We start from the raw sequence: 21180 nt of genomic DNA, 5'->3' as shown, positions 1-21180 counted from the left end.
TGCCCAGCGTATTTGTTCCAAATCTCCTCACAACATCAACTTCTTCCGGCAAAATTTCCCACCCTGTTTTCTCGGCGGACAGTTCGCTTCGGCCGCTGCCTCTTTATACCGTCTATATCTACACTGTCGTTCATTCTGCACAATCATTTCTGAAGTTGACTGCTTGGCTCTGGTCAACTCGCTCGTCAAATGCACAACGAGGAACAGGTCCCTCCAGTCCTCGACAAGTTCCACGTCGTGCTCCGTTCACCGTCAACATGTCTCGCCAGCTTCACCCCATCTCTCCTCTACCTCTCGAAATGCTGCACGTGATGCCATCCATCTGCAAATGGTCAGTATCAGTCTAAGCTGCTTTGCAAGCAACCCGATGCACCGGAACAATTTGAACAAATCGCCTCTGCTCCGGCTTCAGTCCGTCCACTGTTAAAACCTTCAGTTATTACTCTGAAGGCTTGAGGATTCCCAAGTTCTCTGCAACCATCTCCAAAGCGGCATGCAAGTCACTGACTGTTTACCCGACCGAGTCTGTTTGTGAATACTTTTCCATCGTCATTCTGCACGATCATTTCTGAAGTGACCGCTTGTGTCGAAAACAAGGACAGTCCAAAGCGATTTCCTGAGGCGCACCTCTGGAACGCTCAAATCAACCTAAAGTCAGGCGGCCATGCGCATGTCAGCATCTCTCCTGCAACCTTTCCATTGCGATCAGGGATCACCAGTTTTTGCAAGCTGGGACAGCTGGCCGTCAGCAAGCTTATGAGCGAGGGAGTGTTTGATAGAGAGAGTGCAAAGGCCACCATGTACGCGTTGCTGACTCAAAGACTGTTTTGTGCGTTCGCAGATGTTGGTCAATGAACAGTAGGAGAATTTGAATTGGTGCAGGATTGAGGGTTTGTCCATTTGATTATTTGACTGTTTTGGAATGCTCGTTACGGAGCCAATGAGAAGAAATGTGCCATGAGACTGGAAGCAAAAGGCACAGCATCGCTGCAGGAGCACCATGCAGAAGGAGGGTGAGAAGCAATCCAAACCACCCTTTCGCCAGCAAGAAAAGGTGCAGAGCTTCACATTTACTCACTCGCCTCCATCACAGCTAAACAAAGGAGGGAGCGCGCAAGCAGTCCTGCACTTGCCGAAACCCGGGACTGAACCAGGGACCTTTAGATCTTCAGTCTAACGCTCTCCCAACTGAGCTATTTCGGCAGCTGCTGCCAGCTCAGCGCGCTCAGGCACTTTGCTCGCGGCCACATTCACTTGGGATTTGCCCAGCGTATTTGTTCCAAATCTCCTCACAACATCAACTTCTTCCGGCAAAATTTCCCACCCTGTTTTCTCGGCGGACAGTTCGCTTCGGCCGCTGCCTCTTTATACCGTCTATGTCTACACTGTCGTTCATTCTGCACAATCATTTCTGAAGTTGACTGCTTGGCTCTGGTCAACTCGCTCGTCAAACGCACAACGAGGAACTGGTCCCTCCAGTCCTCGACAAGTTCCACGTCGTGCTCCGTTCACCGTCAACATGTCTCGCCAGCTTCACCCCATCTCTCCTCTACCTCTCGAAATGCTGCACGTGATGCCATCCGTCTGCAAATGGTCAGTATCAGTCTAAGCTGCTTTGCAAGCAACCCGATGCACCGGAACAATTTGAACAAATCGCCTCTGCTCCGGCTTCAGTCCGTCCACTGTTAAAACCTTCAGTTATTACTCTGCAGGCTTGAGGATTCCCAAGTTCTCTGCAACCATCTCCAAAGCGGCATGCAAGTCACTGACTATTTACCCGACCGAGTCTGTTTGTGAATACTTTTCCATCGTCATTCTGCACGATCATTTGTGAAGTGACCGCTTGCGTCGAAAACAAGGACAGTCCAAAGCGATTTCCTGAGGCGCACCTCTGGAACGCTCAAATCAACCTAAAGTCAGGCGGCCATGCGCATGTCAGCATCTCTCCTGCAACCTTTCCATTGCGATCAGGGATCACCAGTTTTTGCAAGCTGGAACAGCTGGCCGTCAGCAAGCTTATGAGCGAGGGAGTGTTTGATAGAGAGAGTGCAAAGGCCACCATGTACGCGTTGCTGACTCAAAGACTGTTTTGTGCGTTCGCAGATGTTGGTCAATGAACAGTAGGAGAATTTGAATTGGTGCAGGATTGAGGGTTTGTCCATTTGATTATTTGACTGTTTTGGAATGCTCGTTACGGAGCCAATGAGAAGAAATGTGCCATGAGACTGGAAGCAAAAGGCACAGCATCGCTGCAGGAGCACCATGCAGAAGGAGGGTGAGAAGCAATCCAAACCACCCTTGCGCCAGCAAGGAAAGGTGCAGAGCTTCACATTTACTCACTCGCCTCCATCACAGCTAAACAAAGGAGGGAGCGCGCAAGCAGTCCTGCACTTGCCGAAACCCGGGACTGAACCAGGGACCTTTAGATCTTCAGTCTAACGCTCTCCCAACTGAGCTATTTCGGCAGCTGCTGCCAGCTCAGCGCGCTCAGGCACTTTGCTCGCGGCCACATTCACTTGGGATTTGCCCAGCGTATTTGTTCCAAATCTCCTCACAACATCAACTTCTTCCGGCAAAATTTCCCACCCTGTTTTCTCGGCGGACAGTTCGCTTCGGCCGCTGCCTCTTTATACCGTCTATATCTACACTGTCGTTCATTCTGCACAATCATTTCTGAAATTGACTGCTTGGCTCTGGTCAACTCGCTCGTCAAATGCACAACGAGGAACTGGTCCCTCCAGTCCTCGACAAGTTCCACGTCGTGCTCCGTTCACCGTCAACATGTCTCGCCAGCTTCACCCCATCTCTCCTCTACCTCTCGAAATGCTGCACGTGATGCCATCCGTCTGCAAATGGTCAGTATCAGTCTAAGCTGCTTTGCAAGCAACCCGATGCACCGGAACAATTTGAACAAATCGCCTCTGCTCCGGCTTCAGTCCGTCCACTGTTAAAACCTTCAGTTATTACTCTGCAGGCTTGAGGATTCCCAAGTTCTCTGCAACCATCTCCAAAGCGGCATGCAAGTCACTGACTATTTACCCGACCGAGTCTGTTTGTGAATACTTTTCCATCGTCATTCTGCACGATCATTTGTGAAGTGACCGCTTGCGTCGAAAACAAGGACAGTCCAAAGCGATTTCCTGAGGCGCACCTCTGGAACGCTCAAATCAACCTAAAGTCAGGCGGCCATGCGCATGTCAGCATCTCTCCTGCAACCTTTCCATTGCGATCAGGGATCACCAGTTTTTGCAAGCTGGAACAGCTGGCCGTCAGCAAGCTTATGAGCGAGGGAGTGTTTGATAGAGAGAGTGCAAAGGCCACCATGTACGCGTTGCTGACTCAAAGACTGTTTTGTGCGTTCGCAGATGTTGGTCAATGAACAGTAGGAGAATTTGAATTGGTGCAGGATTGAGGGTTTGTCCATTTGATTATTTGACTGTTTTGGAATGCTCGTTACGGAGCCAATGAGAAGAAATGTGCCATGAGACTGGAAGCAAAAGGCACAGCATCGCTGCAGGAGCACCATGCAGAAGGAGGGTGAGAAGCAATCCAAACCACCCTTGCGCCAGCAAGGAAAGGTGCAGAGCTTCACATTTACTCACTCGCCTCCATCACAGCTAAACAAAGGAGGGAGCGCGCAAGCAGTCCTGCACTTGCCGAAACCCGGGATTGAACCAGGGACCTTTAGATCTTCAGTCTAACGCTCTCCCAACTGAGCTATTTCGGCGGCAGCTGCTGCCAGCTCAGCGCGCTCAGGCACTTTGCTCGCGGCCACATTCACTTGGGATTTGCCCAGCGTATTTGTTCCAAATCTCCTCACAACATCAACTTCTTCCGGCAAAATTTCCCACCCTGTTTTCTCGGCGGACAGTTCGCTTCGGCCGCTGCCTCTTTATACCGTCTATATCTACACTGTCGTTCATTCTGCACAATCATTTCTGAAGTTGACTGCTTGGCTCTGGTCAACTCGCTCGTCAAATGCACAACGAGGAACTGGTCCCTCCAGTCCTCGACAAGTTCCACGTCGTGCTCCGTTCACCGTCAACATGTCTCGCCAGCTTCACCCCATCTCTCCTCTACCTCTCGAAATGCTGCACGTGATGCCATCCGTCTGCAAATGGTCAGTATCAGTCTAAGCTGCTTTGCAAGCAACCCGATGCACCGGAACAATTTGAACAAATCGCCTCTGCTCCGGCTTCAGTCCGTCCACTGTTAAAACCTTCAGTTATTACTCTGAAGGCTTGAGGATTCCCAAGTTCTCTGCAACCATCTCCAAAGCGGCATGCAAGTCACTGACTGTTTACCCGACCGAGTCTGTTTGTGAATACTTTTCCATCGTCATTCTGCACGATCATTTCTGAAGTGACCGCTTGTGTCGAAAACAAGGACAGTCCAAAGCGATTTCCTGAGGCGCACCTCTGGAACGCTCAAATCAACCTAAAGTCAGGCGGCCATGCGCATGTCAGCATCTCTCCTGCAACCTTTCCATTGCGATCAGGGATCACCAGTTTTTGCAAGCTGGAACAGCTGGCCGTCAGCAAGCTTATGAGCGAGGGAGTGTTTGATAGAGAGAGTGCAAAGGCCACCATGTATGCGTTGCTGACTCAAAGACTGTTTTGTGCGTTCGCAGATGTTGGTCAATGAACAGTAGGAGAATTTGAATTGGTGCAGGATTGAGGGTTTGTCCATTTGATTATTTGACTGTTTTGGAATGCTCGTTACGGAGCCAATGAGAAGAAATGTGCCATGAGACTGGAAGCAAAAGGCACAGCATCGCTGCAGGAGCACCATGCAGAAGGAGGGTGAGAAGCAATCCAAACCACCCTTGCGCCAGCAAGGAAAGGTGCAGAGCTTCACATTTACTCACTCGCCTCCATCACAGCTAAACAAAGGAGGGAGCGCGCAAGCAGTCCTGCACTTGCCGAAACCCGGGATTGAACCAGGGACCTTTAGATCTTCAGTCTAACGCTCTCCCAACTGAGCTATTTCAGCAGCTGCTGTCAGCTCAGCGCGCTCAGGCACTTTGCTCGCGGCCACATTCACTTGAGATTTGCCCAGCGTATTTGTTCCAAATCTCCTCACAACATCAACTTCTTCCGGCAAAATTTCCCACCCTGTTTTCTCGGCGGACAGTTCGCTTCGGCCGCTGCCTCTTTATACCGTCTATATCTACACTGTCGTTCATTCTGCACAATCATTTCTGAAGTTGACTGCTTGGCTCTGGTCAACTCGCTCGTCAAATGCACAACGAGGAACTGGTCCCTCCAGTCCTCGACAAGTTCCACGTCGTGCTCCGTTCACCGTCAACATGTCTCGCCAGCTTCACCCCATCTCTCCTCTACCTCTCGAAATGCTGCACGTGATGCCATCCGTCTGCAAATGGTCAGTATCAGTCTAAGCTGCTTTGCAAGCAACCCGATGCACCAGAACAATTTGAACAAATCGCCTCTGCTCCGGCTTCAGTCCGTCCACTGTTAAAACCTTCAGTTATTACTCTGAAGGCTTGAGGATTCCCAAGTTCTCTGCAACTATCTCCAAAGCGGCATGCAAGTCACTGACTGTTTACCCGACCGAGTCTGTTTGTGAATACTTTTCCATCGTCATTCTGCACGATCATTTCTGAAGTGCCCGCTTGTGTCGAAAACAAGGACAGTCCAAAGCGATTTCCTGAGGCGCACCTCTGGAACGCTCAAATCAACCTAAAGTCAGGCGGCCATGCGCATGTCAGCATCTCTCCTGCAACCTTTCCATTGCGATCAGGGATCACCAGTTTTTGCAAGCTGGAACAGCTGGCCGTCAGCAAGCTTATGAGCGAGGGAGTGTTTGATAGAGAGAGTGCAAAGGCCACCATGTACGCGTTGCTGACTCAAAGACTGTTTTGTGCGTTCGCAGATGTTGGTCAATGAACAGTAGGAGAATTTGAATTGGTGCAGGATTGAGGGTTTGTCCATTTGATTATTTGACTGTTTTGGAATGCTCGTTACGGAGCCAATGAGAAGAAATGTGCCATGAGACTGGAAGCAAAAGGCACAGCATCGCTGCAGGAGCACCATGCAGAAGGAGGGTGAGAAGCAATCCAAACCACCCTTGCGCCAGCAAGGAAAGGTGCAGAGCTTCACATTTACTCACTCGCCTCCATCACAGCTAAACAAAGGAGGGAGCGCGCAAGCAGTCCTGCACTTGCCGAAACCCGGGACAGAACCAGGGACCTTTCGATCTTCAGTCTAACGCTCTCCCAACTGAGCTATTTCGGCAGCTGCTGCCAGCTCAGCGCGCTCAGGCACTTTGCTCGCGGCCACATTCACTTGGGATTTGCCCAGCGTATTTGTTCCAAATCTCCTCACAACATCAACTTCTTCCGGCAAAATTTCCCACCCTGTTTTCTCGGCGGACAGTTCGCTTCGGCCGCTGCCTCTTTATACCGTCTATGTCTACACTGTCGTTCATTCTGCACAATCATTTCTGAAGTTGACTGCTTGGCTCTGGTCAACTCGCTCGTCAAATGCACAACGAGGAACTGGTCCCTCCAGTCCTCGACAAGTTCCACGTCGTGCTCCGTTCACCGTCAACATGTCTCGCCAGCTTCACCCCATCTCTCCTCTACCTCTCGAAATGCTGCACGTGATGCCATCCGTCTGCAAATGGTCAGTATCAGTCTAAGCTGCTTTGCAAGCAACCCGATGCACCGGAACAATTTGAACAAATCGCCTCTGCTCCGGCTTCAGTCCGTCCACTGTTAAAACCTTCAGTTATTACTCTGCAGGCTTGAGGATTCTCAAGTTCTCTGCAACCATCTCCAAAGCGGCATGCAAGTCACTGACTGTTTACCCGACCGAGTCTGTTTGTGAATACTTTTCCATCGTCATTCTGCACGATCATTTCTGAAGTGACCGCTTGTGTCGAAAACAAGGACAGTCCAAAGCGATTTCCTGAGGCGCACCTCTGGAACGCTCAAATCAACCTAAAGTCAGGCGGCCATGCGCATGTCAGCATCTCTCCTGCAACCTTTCCATTGCGATCAGGGATCACCAGTTTTTGCAAGCTGGGACAGCTGGCCGTCAGCAAGCTTATGAGCGAGGGAGTGTTTGATAGAGAGAGTGCAAAGGCCACCATGTACGCGTTGCTGACTCAAAGACTGTTTTGTGCGTTCGCAGATGTTGGTCAATGAACAGTAGGAGAATTTGAATTGGTGCAGGATTGAGGGTTTGTCCATTTGATTATTTGACTGTTTTGGAATGCTCGTTACGGAGCCAATGAGAAGAAATGTGCCATGAGACTGGAAGCAAAAGGCACAGCATCGCTGCAGGAGCACCATGCAGAAGAAGGGTGAGAAGCAATCCAAACCACCCTTGCGCCAGCAAGGAAAGGTGCAGAGCTTCACATTTACTCACTCGCCTCCATCACAGCTAAACAAAGGAGGGAGCGCGCAAGCAGTCCTGCACTTGCCGAAACCCGGGACCTTTAGATCTTCAGTCTAACGCTCTCCCAACTGAGCTATTTCGGCAGCTGCTGCCAGCTCAGCGCGCTCAGGCACTTTGCTCGCGGCTACATTCACTTGGGATTTGCCCAGCGTATTTGTTCCAAATCTCCTCACAACATCAACTTCTTCCGGCAAAATTTCCCACCCTGTTTTCTCGGCGGACAGTTCGCTTCGGCCGCTGCCTCTTTATACCGTCTATATCTTCACTGTCGTTCATTCTGCACAATCATTTCTGAAGTTGACTGCTTGGCTCTGGTCAACTCGCTCGTCAAATGCACAACGAGGAACAGGTCCCTCTAGTCCTCGACAAGTTCCACGTCGTGCTCCGTTCACCGTCAACATGTCTCGCCAGCTTCACCCCATCTCTCCTCTACCTCTCGAAATGCTGCACGTGATGCCATCCGTCTGCAAATGGTCAGTATCAGTCTAAGCTGCTTTGCAAGCAACCCGATGCACCGGAACAATTTGAACAAATCGCCTCTGCTCCGGCTTCAGTCCGTCCACTGTTAAAACCTTCAGTTATTACTCTGAAGGCTTGAGGATTCCCAAGTTCTCTGCAACCATCTCCAAAGCGGCATGCAAGTCACTGACTGTTTACCCGACCGAGTCTGTTTGTGAATACTTTTCCATCGTCATTCTGCACGATCATTTCTGAAGTGACCGCTTGTGTCGAAAACAAGGACAGTCCAAAGCGATTTCCTGAGGCGCACCTCTGGAACGCTCAAATCAACCTAAAGTCAGGCGGCCATGCGCATGTCAGCATCTCTCCTGCAACCTTTCCATTGCGATCAGGGATCACCAGTTTTTGCAAGCTGGAACAGCTGGCCGTCAGCAAGCTTATGAGCGAGGGAGTGTTTGATAGAGAGAGTGCAAAGGCCACCATGTACGCGTTGCTGACTCAAAGACTGTTTTGTGCGTTCGCAGATGTTGGTCAATGAACAGTAGGAGAATTTGAATTGGTGCAGGATTGAGGGTTTTTCCATTTGATTATTTGACTGTTTTGGAATGCTCGTTACGGAGCCAATGAGAAGAAATGTGCCATGAGACTGGAAGCAAAAGGCACAGCATCGCTGCAGGAGCACCATGCAGAAGGAGGGTGAGAAGCAATCCAAACCACCCTTTCGCCAGCAAGAAAAGGTGCAGAGCTTCACATTTACTCACTCGCCTCCATCACAGCTAAACAAAGGAGGGAGCGCGCAAGCAGCCCTGCACTTGTCGAAACCTGAATTTGAACCAGGGACCTTTAGATTTTCAGACTAACGCTCTCCCAACTGAGCTATTTCGGCAGCTGCTGCCAGCTCAGCGCGCTCAGGCACTTTGCTCGCGGCCACATTCACTTGGGATTTGCCCAGCGTATTTGTTCCAAATCTCCTCACAACATCAACTTCTTCCGGCAAAATTTCCCACCCTGTTTTCTCGGCGGACAGTTCGCTTCGGCCGCTGCCTCTTTATACCGTCTATATCTACACTGTCGTTCATTCTGCACAATCATTTCTGAAATTGACTGCTTGGCTCTGGTCAACTCGCTCGTCAAATGCACAACGAGGAACTGGTCCCTCCAGTCCTCGACAAGTTCCACGTCGTGCTCCGTTCACCGTCAACATGTCTCGCCAGCTTCACCCCATCTCTCCTCTACTTCTCGAAATGCTGCACGTGATGCCATCCGTCTGCAAATGGTCAGTATCAGTCTAAGCTGCTTTGCAAGCAACCCGATGCACCGGAACAATTTGAACAAATCGCCTCTGCTCCGGCTTCAGTCCGTCCACTGTTAAAACCTTCAGTTATTACTCTGCAGGCTTGAGGATTCCCAAGTTCTCTGCAACCATCTCCAAAGCGGCATGCAAGTCACTGACTATTTACCCGACCGAGTCTGTTTGTGAATACTTTTCCATCGTCATTCTGCACGATCATTTCTGAAGTGGCCGCTTGTGTCGAAAACAAGGACAGTCCAAAGCGATTTCCTGAGGCGCACCTCTGGAACGCTCAAATCAACCTAAAGTCAGGCGGCCATGCGCATGTCAGCATCTCTCCTGCAACCTTTCCATTGCGATCAGGGATCACCAGTTTTTGCAAGCTGGAACAGCTGGCCGTCAGCAAGCTTATGAGCGAGGGAGTGTTTGATAGAGAGAGTGCAAAGGCCACCATGTACGCGTTGCTGACTCAAAGACTGTTTTGTGCGTTCGTAGATGTTGGTCAATGAACAGTAGGAGAATTTGAATTGGTGCAGGATTGAGGGTTTGTCCATTTGATTATTTGACTGTTTTGGAATGCTCGTTACGGAGCCAATGAGAAGAAATGTGCCATGAGACTGGAAGCAAAAGGCACAGCATCGCTGCAGGAGCACCATGCAGAAGGAGGGTGAGAAGCAATCCAAACCACCCTTGCGCCAGCAAGAAAAGGTGCAGAGCTTCATATTTACTCACTCGCCTCCATCACAGATAAACAAAGGAGGGAGCGCGCAAGCAGTCCTGCACTTGCCGAAACTGGGGATTGAACCAGGGACCTTTAGATCTTCAGTCTAACGCTCTCCCAACTGAGCTATTTCGGCAGCTGCTGCCAGCTCAGCGCGCTCAGGCACTTTGCTCGCGGCCACATTCACTTGGGATTTGCCCAGCGTATTTGTTCCAAATCTCCTCACAACATCAACTTCTTCCGGCAAAATTTCCCACCCTGTTTTCTCGGCGGACAGTTCGCTTCGGCCGCTGCCTCTTTATACCGTCTATATCTACACTGTCGTTCATTCTGCACAATCATTTCTGAAATTGACTGCTTGGCTCTGGTCAACTCGCTCGTCAAATGCACAACGAGGAACTGGTCCCTCCAGTCCTCGACAAGTTCCACGTCGTGCTCCGTTCACCGTCAACATGTCTCGCCAGCTTCACCCCATCTCTCCTCTACCTCTCGAAATGCTGCACGTGATGCCATCCGTCTGCAAATGGTCAGTATCAGTCTAAGCTGCTTTGCAAGCAACCCGATGCACCGGAACAATTTGAACAAATCGCCTCTGCTCCGGCTTCAGTCCGTCCACTGTTAAAACCTTCAGTTATTACTCTGCAGGCTTGAGGATTCCCAAGTTCTCTGCAACCATCTCCAAAGCGGCATGCAAGTCACTGACTATTTACCCGACCGAGTCTGTTTGTGAATACTTTTCCATCGTCATTCTGCACGATCATTTCTGAAGTGACCGCTTGCGTCGAAAACAAGGACAGTCCAAAGCGATTTCCTGAGGCGCACCTCTGGAACGCTCAAATCAACCTAAAGTCAGGCGGCCATGCGCATGTCAGCATCTCTCCTGCAACCTTTCCATTGCGATCAGGGATCACCAGTTTTTGCAAGCTGGAACAGCTGGCCGTCAGCAAGCTTATGAGCGAGGGAGTGTTTGATAGAGAGAGTGCAAAGGCCACCATGTACGCGTTGCTGACTCAAAGACTGTTTTGTGCGTTCGCAGATGTTGGTCAATGAACAGTAGGAGAATTTGAATTGGTGCAGGATTGAGGGTTTGTCCATTTGATTATTTGACTGTTTTGGAATGCTCGTTACGGAGCCAATGAGAAGAAATGTGCCATGAGACTGGAAGCAAAAGGCACAGCATCGCTGCAGGAGCACCATGCAGAAGGAGGGTGAGAAGCAATCCAAACCACCCTTGCGCCAGCAAGGAAAGGTGCAGAGCTTCACATTTACTCACTCGCCTCCATCACAGCTAAACAAAGGAGGGAGCGCGCAAGCAGTCCTGCACTTGCCGAAACCAGGAATTGAACCAGGAACCTTTAGATCTTCAGTCTAACGCTCTCCCAACTGAGCTATTTCGGCAGCTGCTGCCAGCTCAGCGCGCTCAGGCACTTTGCTCGCGACCACATTCACTTGGGATTTGCCCAGCGTATTTGTTCCAAATCTCCTCACAACATCAACTTCTTCCGGCAAAATTTCCCACCCTGTTTTCTCGGCGGACAGTTCGCTTCGGCCGCTGCCTCTTTATACCGTCTATATCTACACTGTCGTTCATTCTGCACAATCATTTCTGAAGTTGACTGCTTGGCTCTGGTCAACTCGCTCGTCAAATGCACAACGAGGAACTGGTCCCTCCAGTCCTCGACAAGTTCCACGTCGTGCTCCGTTCACCGTCAACATGTCTCGCCAGCTTCACCCCATCTCTCCTCTACCTCTCGAAATGCTGCACGTGATGCCATCCGTCTGCAAATGGTCAGTATCAGTCTAAGCTGCTTTGCAAGCAACCCGATGCACCGGAACAATTTGAACAAATCGCCTCTGCTCCGGCTTCAGTCCGTCCACTGTTAAAACCTTCAGTTATTACTCTGCAGGCTTGAGGATTCCCAAGTTCTCTGCAACCATCTCCAAAGCGGCATGCAAGTCACTGACTGTTTACCCGACCGAGTCTGTTTGTGAATACTTTTCCATCGTCATTCTGCACGATCATTTCTGAAGTGACCGCTTGTGTCGAAAACAAGGACAGTCCAAAGCGATTTCCTGAGGCGCACCTCTGGAACGCTCAAATCAACCTAAAGTCAGGCGGCCATGCGCATGTCAGCATCTCTCCTGCAACCTTTCCATTGCGATCAGGGATCACCAGTTTTTGCAAGCTGGAACAGCTGGCCGTCAGCAAGCTTATGAGCGAGGGAGTGTTTGATAGAGAGAGTGCAAAGGCCACCATGTACGCGTTGCTGACTCAAAGACTGTTTTGTGCGTTCGCAGATGTTGGTCAATGAACAGTAGGAGAATTTGAATTGGTGCAGGATTGAGGGTTTGTCCATTTGATTATTTGACTGTTTTGGAATGCTCGTTACGGAGCCAATGAGAAGAAATGTGCCATGAGACTGGAAGCAAAAGGCACAGCATCGCTGCAGGAGCACCATGCAGAAGGAGGGTGAGAAGCAATCCAAACCACCCTTGCGCCAGCAAGGAAAGGTGCAGAGCTTCACATTTACTCACTCGCCTCCATCACAGCTAAACAAAGGAGGGAGCGCGCAAGCAGTCCTGCACTTGCCGAAACCCGGGATTGAACCAGGGACCTTTAGATCTTCAGTCTAACGCTCTCCCAACTGAGCTATTTCGGCAGCTGCTGCCAGTTCAGCGCGCTCAGGCACTTTGCTCGCGGCCACATTCACTTGGGATTTGCCCAGCGTATTTGTTCCAAATCTCCTCACAACATCAACTTCTTCCGGCAAAATTTCCCACCCTGTTTTCTCGGCGGACAGTTCGCTTCGGCCGCTGCCTCTTTATACCGTCTATATCTACACTGTCGTTCATTCTGCACAATCATTTCTGAAGTTGACTGCTTGGCTCTGGTCAACTCGCTCGTCAAATGCACAACGAGGAACTGGTCCCTCCAGTCCTCGACAAGTTCCACGTCGTGCTCCGTTCACCGTCAACATGTCTCGCCAGCTTCACCCCATCTCTCCTCTACCTCTCGAAATGCTGCACGTGATGCCATCCGTCTGCAAATGGTCAGTATCAGTCTAAGCTGCTTTGCAAGCAACCCGATGCACCGGAACAATTTGAACAAATCGCCTCTGCTCCGGCTTCAGTCCGTCCACTGTTAAAACCTTCAGTTATTACTCTGCAGGCTTGAGGATTCCCAAGTTCTCTGCAACCATCTCCAAAGCGGCATGCAAGTCACTGACTGTTTACCCGACCGAGTCTGTTTGTGAATACTTTTCCATCGTCATTCTGCACGATCATTTCTGAAGTGACCGCTTGTGTCGAAAACAAGGACAGTCCAAAGCGATTTCCTGAGGCGCACCTCTGGAACGCTCAAATCAACCTAAAGTCAGGCGGCCATGCGCATGTCAGCATCTCTCCTGCAACCTTTCCATTGCGATCAGGGATCACCAGTTTTTGCAAGCTGGAACAGCTGGCCGTCAGCAAGCTTATGAGCGAGGGAGTGTTTGATAGAGAGAGTGCAAAGGCCACCATGTACGCGTTGCTGACTCAAAGACTGTTTTGTGCGTTCGCAGATGTTGGTCAATGAACAGGAGGAGAATTTGATTTGGTGTAGGATTGAGGGTTTGTCCATTTGATTATTTGACTGTTTTGGAATGCTCGTTACGGAGCCAATGAGAAGAAATGTGCCATGAGACTGGAAGCAAAAGGCACAGCATCGCTGCAGGAGCACCATGCAGAAGGAGGGTGAGAAGCAATCCAAACCACCCTTTCGCCAGCAAGGAAAGGTGCAGAGCTTCACATTTATTCACTCGCCTCCATCACAGCTAAACAAAGGAGGGAGCGCGCAAGCAGTCCTGCACTTGCCGAAACCCAGGATTGAACCAGGGACCTTTAGATCTTCAGTCTAACGCTCTCCCAACTGAGCTATTTCGGCAGCTGCTGCCAGCTCAGCGCGCTCAGGCACTTTGCTCGCGACCACATTCACTTGGGATTTGCCCAGCGTATTTGTTCCAAATCTCCTCACAACATCAACTTCTTCCGGCAAAATTTCCCACCCTGTTTTCTCGGCGGACAGTTCGCTTCGGCCGCTGCCTCTTTATACCGTCTATATCTACACTGTCGTTCATTCTGCACAATCATTTCTGAAGTTGACTGCTTGGCTCTGGTCAACTCGCTCGTCAAATGCACAACGAGGAACTGGTCCCTCCAGTCCTCGACAAGTTCCACGTCGTGCTCCGTTCACCGTCAACATGTCTCGCCAGCTTCACCCCATCTCTCCTCTACCTCTCGAAATGCTGCACGTGATGCCATCCGTCTGCAAATGGTCAGTATCAGTCTAAGCTGCTTTGCAAGCAACCCGATGCACCGGAACAATTTGAACAAATCGCCTCTGCTCCGGCTTCAGTCCGTCCACTGTTAAAACCTTCAGTTATTACTCTGAAGGCTTGAGGATTCCCAAGTTCTCTGCAACCATCTCCAAAGCGGCATGCAAGTCACTGACTGTTTACCCGACCGAGTCTGTTTGTGAATACTTTTCCATCGTCATTCTGCACGATCATTTCTGAAGTGACCGCTTGTGTCGAAAACAAGGACAGTCCAAAGCGATTTCCTGAGGCGCACCTCTGGAACACTCAAATCAACCTAAAGTCAGGCGGCCATGCGCATGTCAGCATCTCTCCTGCAACCTTTCCATTGCGATCAGGGATCACCAGTTTTTGCAAGCTGGAACAGCTGGCCGTCAGCAAGCTTATGAGCGAGGGAGTGTTTGATAGAGAGAGTGCAAAGGCCACCATGTACGCGTTGCTGACTCAAAGACTGTTTTGTGCGTTCGCAGATGTTGGTCAATGAACAGTAGGAGAATTTGAATTGGTGCAGGATTGAGGGTTTGTCCATTTGATTATTTGACTGTTTTGGAATGCTCGTTACGGAGCCAATGAGAAGAAATGTGCCATGAGACTGGAAGCAAAAGGCACAGCATCGCTGCAGGAGCACCATGCAGAAGGAGGGTGAGAAGCAATCCAAACCACCCTTGCGCCAGCAAGAAAAGGTGCAGAGCTTCACATTTACTCACTCGCCTCCATCACAGCTAAACAAAGGAGGGAGCGCGCAAGCAGTCCTGCACTTGCCGAAACCCGGGATTGAACCAGGGACCTTTAGATCTTCAGTCTAACGCTCTCCCAACTGAGCTATTTCGGCAGCTGCTGCCAGCTCAGCGCGCTCAGGCACTTTGCTCGCGGCCACATTCACTTGGGATTTGCCCAGCGTATTTGTTCCAAATCTCCTCACAACATCAACTTCTTCCGGCAAAATTTCCCACCCTGTTTTCTCGGCGGACAGTTCGCTTCGGCCGCTGCCTCTTTATACCGTCTATATCTACACTGTCGTTCATTCTGCACAATCATTTCTGAAATTGACTGCTTGGCTCTGGTCAACTCGCTCGTCAAATGCACAACGAGGAACTGGTCCCTCCAGTCCTCGACAAGTTCCACGTCGTGCTCCGTTCACCGTCAACATGTCTCGCCAGCTTCACCCCATCTCTCCTCTACCTCTCGAAATGCTGCACGTGATGCCATCCATCTGCAAATGGTCAGTATCAGTCTAAGCTGCTTTGCAAGCAACCCGATGCACCGGAACAATTTGAACAAATCGCCTCTGCTCCGGCTTCAGTCCGTCCACTGTTAAAACCTTCAGTTATTACTCTGAAGGCTTGAGGATTCCCAAGTTCTCTGCAACCATCTCCAAAGCGGCATGCAAGTCACTGACTGTTTACCCGACCGAGTCTGTTTGTGAATACTTTTCCATCGTCATTCTGCACGATCATTTCTGAAGTGACCGCTTGTGTCGAAAACAAGGACAGTCCAAAGCGATTTCCTGAGGCGCACCTCTGGAACGCTCAAATCAACCTAAAGTCAGGCGGCCATGCGCATGTCAGCATCTCTCCTGCAACCTTTCCATTGCGATCAGGGATCACCAGTTTTTGCAAGCTGGAACAGCTGGCCGTCAGCAAGCTTATGAGCGAGGGAGTGTTTGATAGAGAGAGTGCAAAGGCCACCATGTACGCGTTGCTGACTCAAAGACTGTTTTGTGCGTTCGCAGATGTTGGTCAATGAACAGTAGGAGAATTTGAATTGGTGCAGGATTGAGGGTTTGTCCATTTGATTATTTGACTGTTTTGGAATGCTCGTTACGGAGCCAATGAGAAGAAATGTGCCATGAGACTGGAAGCAAAAGGCACAGCATCGCTGCAGGAGCACCATGCAGAAGGAGGGTGAGAAGCAATCCAAACCACCCTTGCGCCAGCAAGAAAAGGTGCAGAGCTTCACATTTACTCACTCGCCTCCATCACAGCTAAACAAAGGAGGGAGCGCGCAAGCAGTCCTGCACTTGCCGAAACCCGGGATTGAACCAGGGACCTTTAGATCTTCAGTCTAACGCTCTCCCAACTGAGCTATTTCGGCAGCTGCTGCCAGCTCAGCGCGCTCAGGCACTTTGCTCGCAGCCACATTCACTTGGGATTTGCCCAGCGTATTTGTTCCAAATCTCCTCACAACATCAACTTCTTCCGGCAAAATTTCCCACCCTGTTTTCTCGGCGGACAGTTCGCTTCGGCCGCTGCCTCTTTATACCGTCTATATCTACACTGTCGTTCATTCTGCACAATCATTTCTGAAGTTGACTGCTTGGCTCTGGTCAACTCGCTCGTCAAATGCACAACGAGGAACTGGTCCCTCCAGTCCTCGACAAGTTCCACGTCGTGCTCCGTTCACCGTCAACATGTCTCGCCAGCTTCACCCCATCTCTCCTCTACCTCTCGAAATGCTGCACGTGATGCCATCCGTCTGCAAATGGTCAGTATCAGTCTAAGCTGCTTTGCAAGCAACCCGATGCACCGGAACAATTTGAACAAATCGCCTCTGCTCCGGCTTCAGTCCGTCCACTGTTAAAACCTTCAGTTATTACTCTGCAGGCTTGAGGATTCCCAAGTTCTCTGCAACCATCTCCAAAGCGGCATGCAAGTCACTGACTGTTTACCCGACCGAGTCTGTTTGTGAATACTTTTCCATCGTCATTCTGCACGATCATTTCTGAAGTGACCGCTTGTGTCGAAAACAAGGACAGTCCAAAGCGATTTCCTGAGGCGCACCTCTGGAACGCTCAAATCAACCTAAAGTCAGGCGGCCATGCGCATGTCAGCATCTCTCCTGCAACCTTTCCATTGCGATCAGGGATCACCAGTTTTTGCAAGCTGGAACAGCTGGCCGTCAGCAAGCTTATGAGCGAGGGAGTGTTTGATAGAGAGAGTGCAAAGGCCACCATGTACGCGTTGCTGACTCAAAGACTGTTTTGTGCGTTCGCAGATGTTAGTCAATGAACAGTAGGAGAATTTGAATTGGTGCAGGATTGAGGGTTTGTCCATTTGATTATTTGACTGTTTTGGAATGCTCGTTACGGAGCCAATGAGAAGAAATGTGCCATGAGACTGGAAGCAAAAGGCACAGCATCGCTGCAGGAGCACCATGCAGAAGGAGGGTGAGAAGCAATCCAAACCACCCTTGCGCCAGCAAGGAAAGGTGCAGAGCTTCACATTTACTCACTCGCCTCCATCACAGCTAAACAAAGGAGGGAGCGCGCAAGCAGTCCTGCACTTGCCGAAACCCGGGACCTTTAGATCTTCAGTCTAACGCTCTCCCAACTGAGCTATTTCGGCAGCTGCTGCCAGCTCAGCGCGCTCAGGCACTTTGCTCGCGACCACATTCACTTGGGATTTGCCCAGCGTATTTGTTCCAAATCTCCTCACAACATCAACTTCTTCCGGCAAAATTTCCCACCCTGTTTTCTCGGCGGACAGTTCGCTTCGGCCGCTGCCTCTTTATACCGTCTATATCTACACTGTCGTTCATTCTGCACAATCATTTCTGAAGTTGACTGCTTGGCTCTGGTCAACTCGCTCGTCAAATGCACAACGAGGAACTGGTCCCTCCAGTCCTCGACAAGTTCCACGTCGTGCTCCGTTCACCGTCAACATGTCTCGCCAGCTTCACCCCATCTCTCCTCTACCTCTCGAAATGCTGCACGTGATGCCATCCGTCTGCAAATGGTCAGTATCAGTCTAAGCTGCTTTGCAAGCAACCCGATGCACCGGAACAATTTGAACAAATCGCCTCTGCTCCGGCTTCAGTCCGTCCACTGTTAAAACCTTCAGTTATTACTCTGCAGGCTTGAGGATTCCCAAGTTCTCTGCAACCATCTCCAAAGCGGCATGCAAGTCACTGACTGTTTACCCGACCGAGTCTGTTTGTGAATACTTTTCCATCGTCATTCTGCACGATCATTTCTGAAGTGACCGCTTGTGTCGAAAACAAGGACAGTCCAAAGCGATTTCCTGAGGCGCACCTCTGGAACGCTCAAATCAACCTAAAGTCAGGCGGCCATGCGCATGTCAGCATCTCTCCTGCAACCTTTCCATTGCGATCAGGGATCACCAGTTTTTGCAAGCTGGAACAGTTGGCCGTCAGCAAGCTTATGAGCGAGGGAGTGTTTGATAGAGAGAGTGCAAAGGCCACCATGTACGCGTTGCTGACTCAAAGACTGTTTTGTGCGTTCGCAGATGTTGGTCAATGAACAGTAGGAGAATTTGAATTGGTGCAGGATTGAGGGTTTGTCCATTTGATTATTTGACTGTTTTGGAATGCTCGTTACGGAGCCAATGAGAAGAAATGTGCCATGAGACTGGAAGCAAAAGGCACAGCATCGCTGCAGGAGCACCATGCAGAAGGAGGGTGAGAAGCAATCCAAACCACCCTTGCGCCAGCAAGAAAAGGTGCAGAGCTTCACATTTACTCACTCGCCTCCATCACAGCTAAACAAAGGAGGGAGCGCGCAAGCAGTCCTGCACTTGCCGAAACCCGGGATTGAACCAGGGACCTTTAGATCTTCAGTCTAACGCTCTCCCAACTGAGCTATTTCGGCAGCTGCTGCCAGCTCAGCGCGCTCAGGCACTTTGCTCGCGGCCACATTCACTTGGGATTTGCCCAGCGTATTTGTTCCAAATCTCCTCACAACATCAACTTCTTCCGGCAAAATTTCCCACCCTGTTTTCTCGGCGGACAGTTCGCTTCGGCCGCTGCCTCTTTATACCGTCTATATCTACACTGTCGTTCATTCTGCACAATCATTTCTGAAATTGACTGCTTGGCTCTGGTCAACTCGCTCGTCAAATGCACAACGAGGAACTGGTCCCTCCAGTCCTCGACAAGTTCCACGTCGTGCTCCGTTCACCGTCAACATGTCTCGCCAGCTTCACCCCATCTCTCCTCTACCTCTCGAAATGCTGCACGTGATGCCATCCGTCTGCAAATGGTCAGTATCAGTCTAAGCTGCTTTGCAAGCAACCCGATGCACCGGAACAATTTGAACAAATCGCCTCTGCTCCGGCTTCAGTCCGTCCACTGTTAAAACCTTCAGTTATTACTCTGCAGGCTTGAGGATTCCCAAGTTCTCTGCAACCATCTCCAAAGCGGCATGCAAGTCACTGACTGTTTACCCGACCGAGTCTGTTTGTGAATACTTTTCCATCGTCATTCTGCACGATCATTTCTGAAGTGACCGCTTGTGTCGAAAACAAGGACAGTCCAAAGCGATTTCCTGAGGCGCACCTCTGGAACGCTCAAATCAACCTAAAGTCAGGCGGCCATGCGCATGTCAGCATCTCTCCTGCAACCTTTCCATTGCGATCAGGGATCACCAGTTTTTGCAAGCTGGAACAGCTGGCCGTCAGCAAGCTTATGAGCGAGGGAGTGTTTGATAGAGAGAGTGCAAAGGCCACCATGTACGCGTTGCTGACTCAAAGACTGTTTTGTGCGTTCGCAGATGTTAGTCAATGAACAGTAGGAGAATTTGAATTGGTGCAGGATTGAGGGTTTGTCCATTTGATTATTTGACTGTTTTGGAATGCTCGTTACGGAGCCAATGAGAAGAAATGTGCCATGAGACTGGAAGCAAAAGGCACAGCATCGCTGCAGGAGCACCATGCAGAAGGAGGGTGAGAAGCAATCCAAACCACCCTTGCGCCAGCAAGGAAAGGTGCAGAGCTTCACATTTACTCACTCGCCTCCATCACAGCTAAACAAAGGAGGGAGCGCGCAAGCAGTCCTGCACTTGCCGAAACCCGGGACCTTTAGATCTTCAGTCTAACGCTCTCCCAACTGAGCTATTTCGGCAGCTGCTGCCAGCTCAGCGCGCTCAGGCACTTTGCTCGCGACCACATTCACTTGGGATTTGCCCAGCGTATTTGTTCCAAATCTCCTCACAACATCAACTTCTTCCGGCAAAATTTCCCACCCTGTTTTCTCGGCGGACAGTTCGCTTCGGCCGCTGCCTCTTTATACCGTCTATATCTACACTGTCGTTCATTCTGCACAATCATTTCTGAAGTTGACTGCTTGGCTCTGGTCAACTCGCTCGTCAAATGCACAACGAGGAACTGGTCCCTCCAGTCCTCGACAAGTTCCACGTCGTGCTCCGTTCACCGTCAACATGTCTCGCCAGCTTCACCCCATCTCTCCTCTACCTCTCGAAATGCTGCACGTGATGCCATCCGTCTGCAAATGGTCAGTATCAGTCTAAGCTGCTTTGCAAGCAACCCGATGCACCGGAACAATTTGAACAAATCGCCTCTGCTCCGGCTTCAGTCCGTCCACTGTTAAAACCTTCAGTTATTACTCTGCAGGCTTGAGGATTCCCACGTTCTCTGCAACCATCTCCAAAGCGGCATGCAAGTCACTGACTGTTTACCCGACCGAGTCTGTTTGTGAATACTTTTCCATCGTCATTCTGCACGATCATTTCTGAAGTGACCGCTTGTGTCGAAAACAAGGACAGTCCAAAGCGATTTCCTGAGGCGCACCTCTGGAACGCTCAAATCAACCTAAAGTCAGGCGGCCATGCGCATGTCAGCATCTCTCCTGCAACCTTTCCATTGCGATCAGGGATCACCAGTTTTTGCAAGCTGGAACAGCTGGCCGTCAGCAAGCTTATGAGCGAGGGAGTGTTTGATAGAGAGAGTGCAACGGCCACCATGTACGCGTTGCTGACTCAAAGACTGTTTTGTGCGTTCGCAGATGTTGGTCAATGAACAGTAGGAGAATTTGAATTGGTGCAGGATTGAGGGTTTGTCCATTTGATTATTTGACTGTTTTGGAATGCTCGTTACGGAGCCAATGAGAAGAAATGTGCCATGAGACTGGAAGCAAAAGGCACAGCATCGCTGCAGGAGCACCATGCAGAAGGAGGGTGAGAAG

The 21180-nt window shown here is 50.4% G+C and overlaps 6 non-coding genes across 6 annotated transcripts; all 6 read right to left on the bottom strand.

Annotated features, from left to right (window-relative positions):
• Positions 1–3654: 3654 nt before the first annotated feature.
• On the bottom strand, positions 3655–3727 carry trnaf-gaa (transfer RNA phenylalanine (anticodon GAA)). The gene has a single exon. It is a non-coding gene; the product is annotated as a tRNA-Phe (tRNA).
• Positions 3728–4919: 1192 nt separating this feature from the next.
• trnaf-gaa (transfer RNA phenylalanine (anticodon GAA)) lies at positions 4920–4992 on the bottom strand. Its single transcript has one exon. It is a non-coding gene; the product is annotated as a tRNA-Phe (tRNA).
• A 7487-nt stretch (positions 4993–12479) lies between these two features.
• Positions 12480–12552, bottom strand: trnaf-gaa (transfer RNA phenylalanine (anticodon GAA)). The gene has a single exon. It is a non-coding gene; the product is annotated as a tRNA-Phe (tRNA).
• A 2451-nt stretch (positions 12553–15003) lies between these two features.
• trnaf-gaa (transfer RNA phenylalanine (anticodon GAA)) lies at positions 15004–15076 on the bottom strand. The gene has a single exon. It is a non-coding gene; the product is annotated as a tRNA-Phe (tRNA).
• A 1189-nt stretch (positions 15077–16265) lies between these two features.
• trnaf-gaa (transfer RNA phenylalanine (anticodon GAA)) lies at positions 16266–16338 on the bottom strand. Its single transcript has one exon. It is a non-coding gene; the product is annotated as a tRNA-Phe (tRNA).
• Positions 16339–18777: 2439 nt separating this feature from the next.
• Positions 18778–18850, bottom strand: trnaf-gaa (transfer RNA phenylalanine (anticodon GAA)). Its single transcript has one exon. It is a non-coding gene; the product is annotated as a tRNA-Phe (tRNA).
• Between the last annotated feature and the right edge of the window lie 2330 nt (positions 18851–21180).

Source organism: Chiloscyllium plagiosum, unplaced genomic scaffold, assembly GCF_037043375.1.
Source record: "Chiloscyllium plagiosum isolate Xiang-an unplaced genomic scaffold, Cpla_swu_hap1 HiC_scaffold_14, whole genome shotgun sequence".
NCBI lineage: Eukaryota > Metazoa > Chordata > Chondrichthyes > Orectolobiformes > Hemiscylliidae > Chiloscyllium > Chiloscyllium plagiosum.
This window is presented reverse-complemented; position numbering and strand designations above follow the sequence as displayed.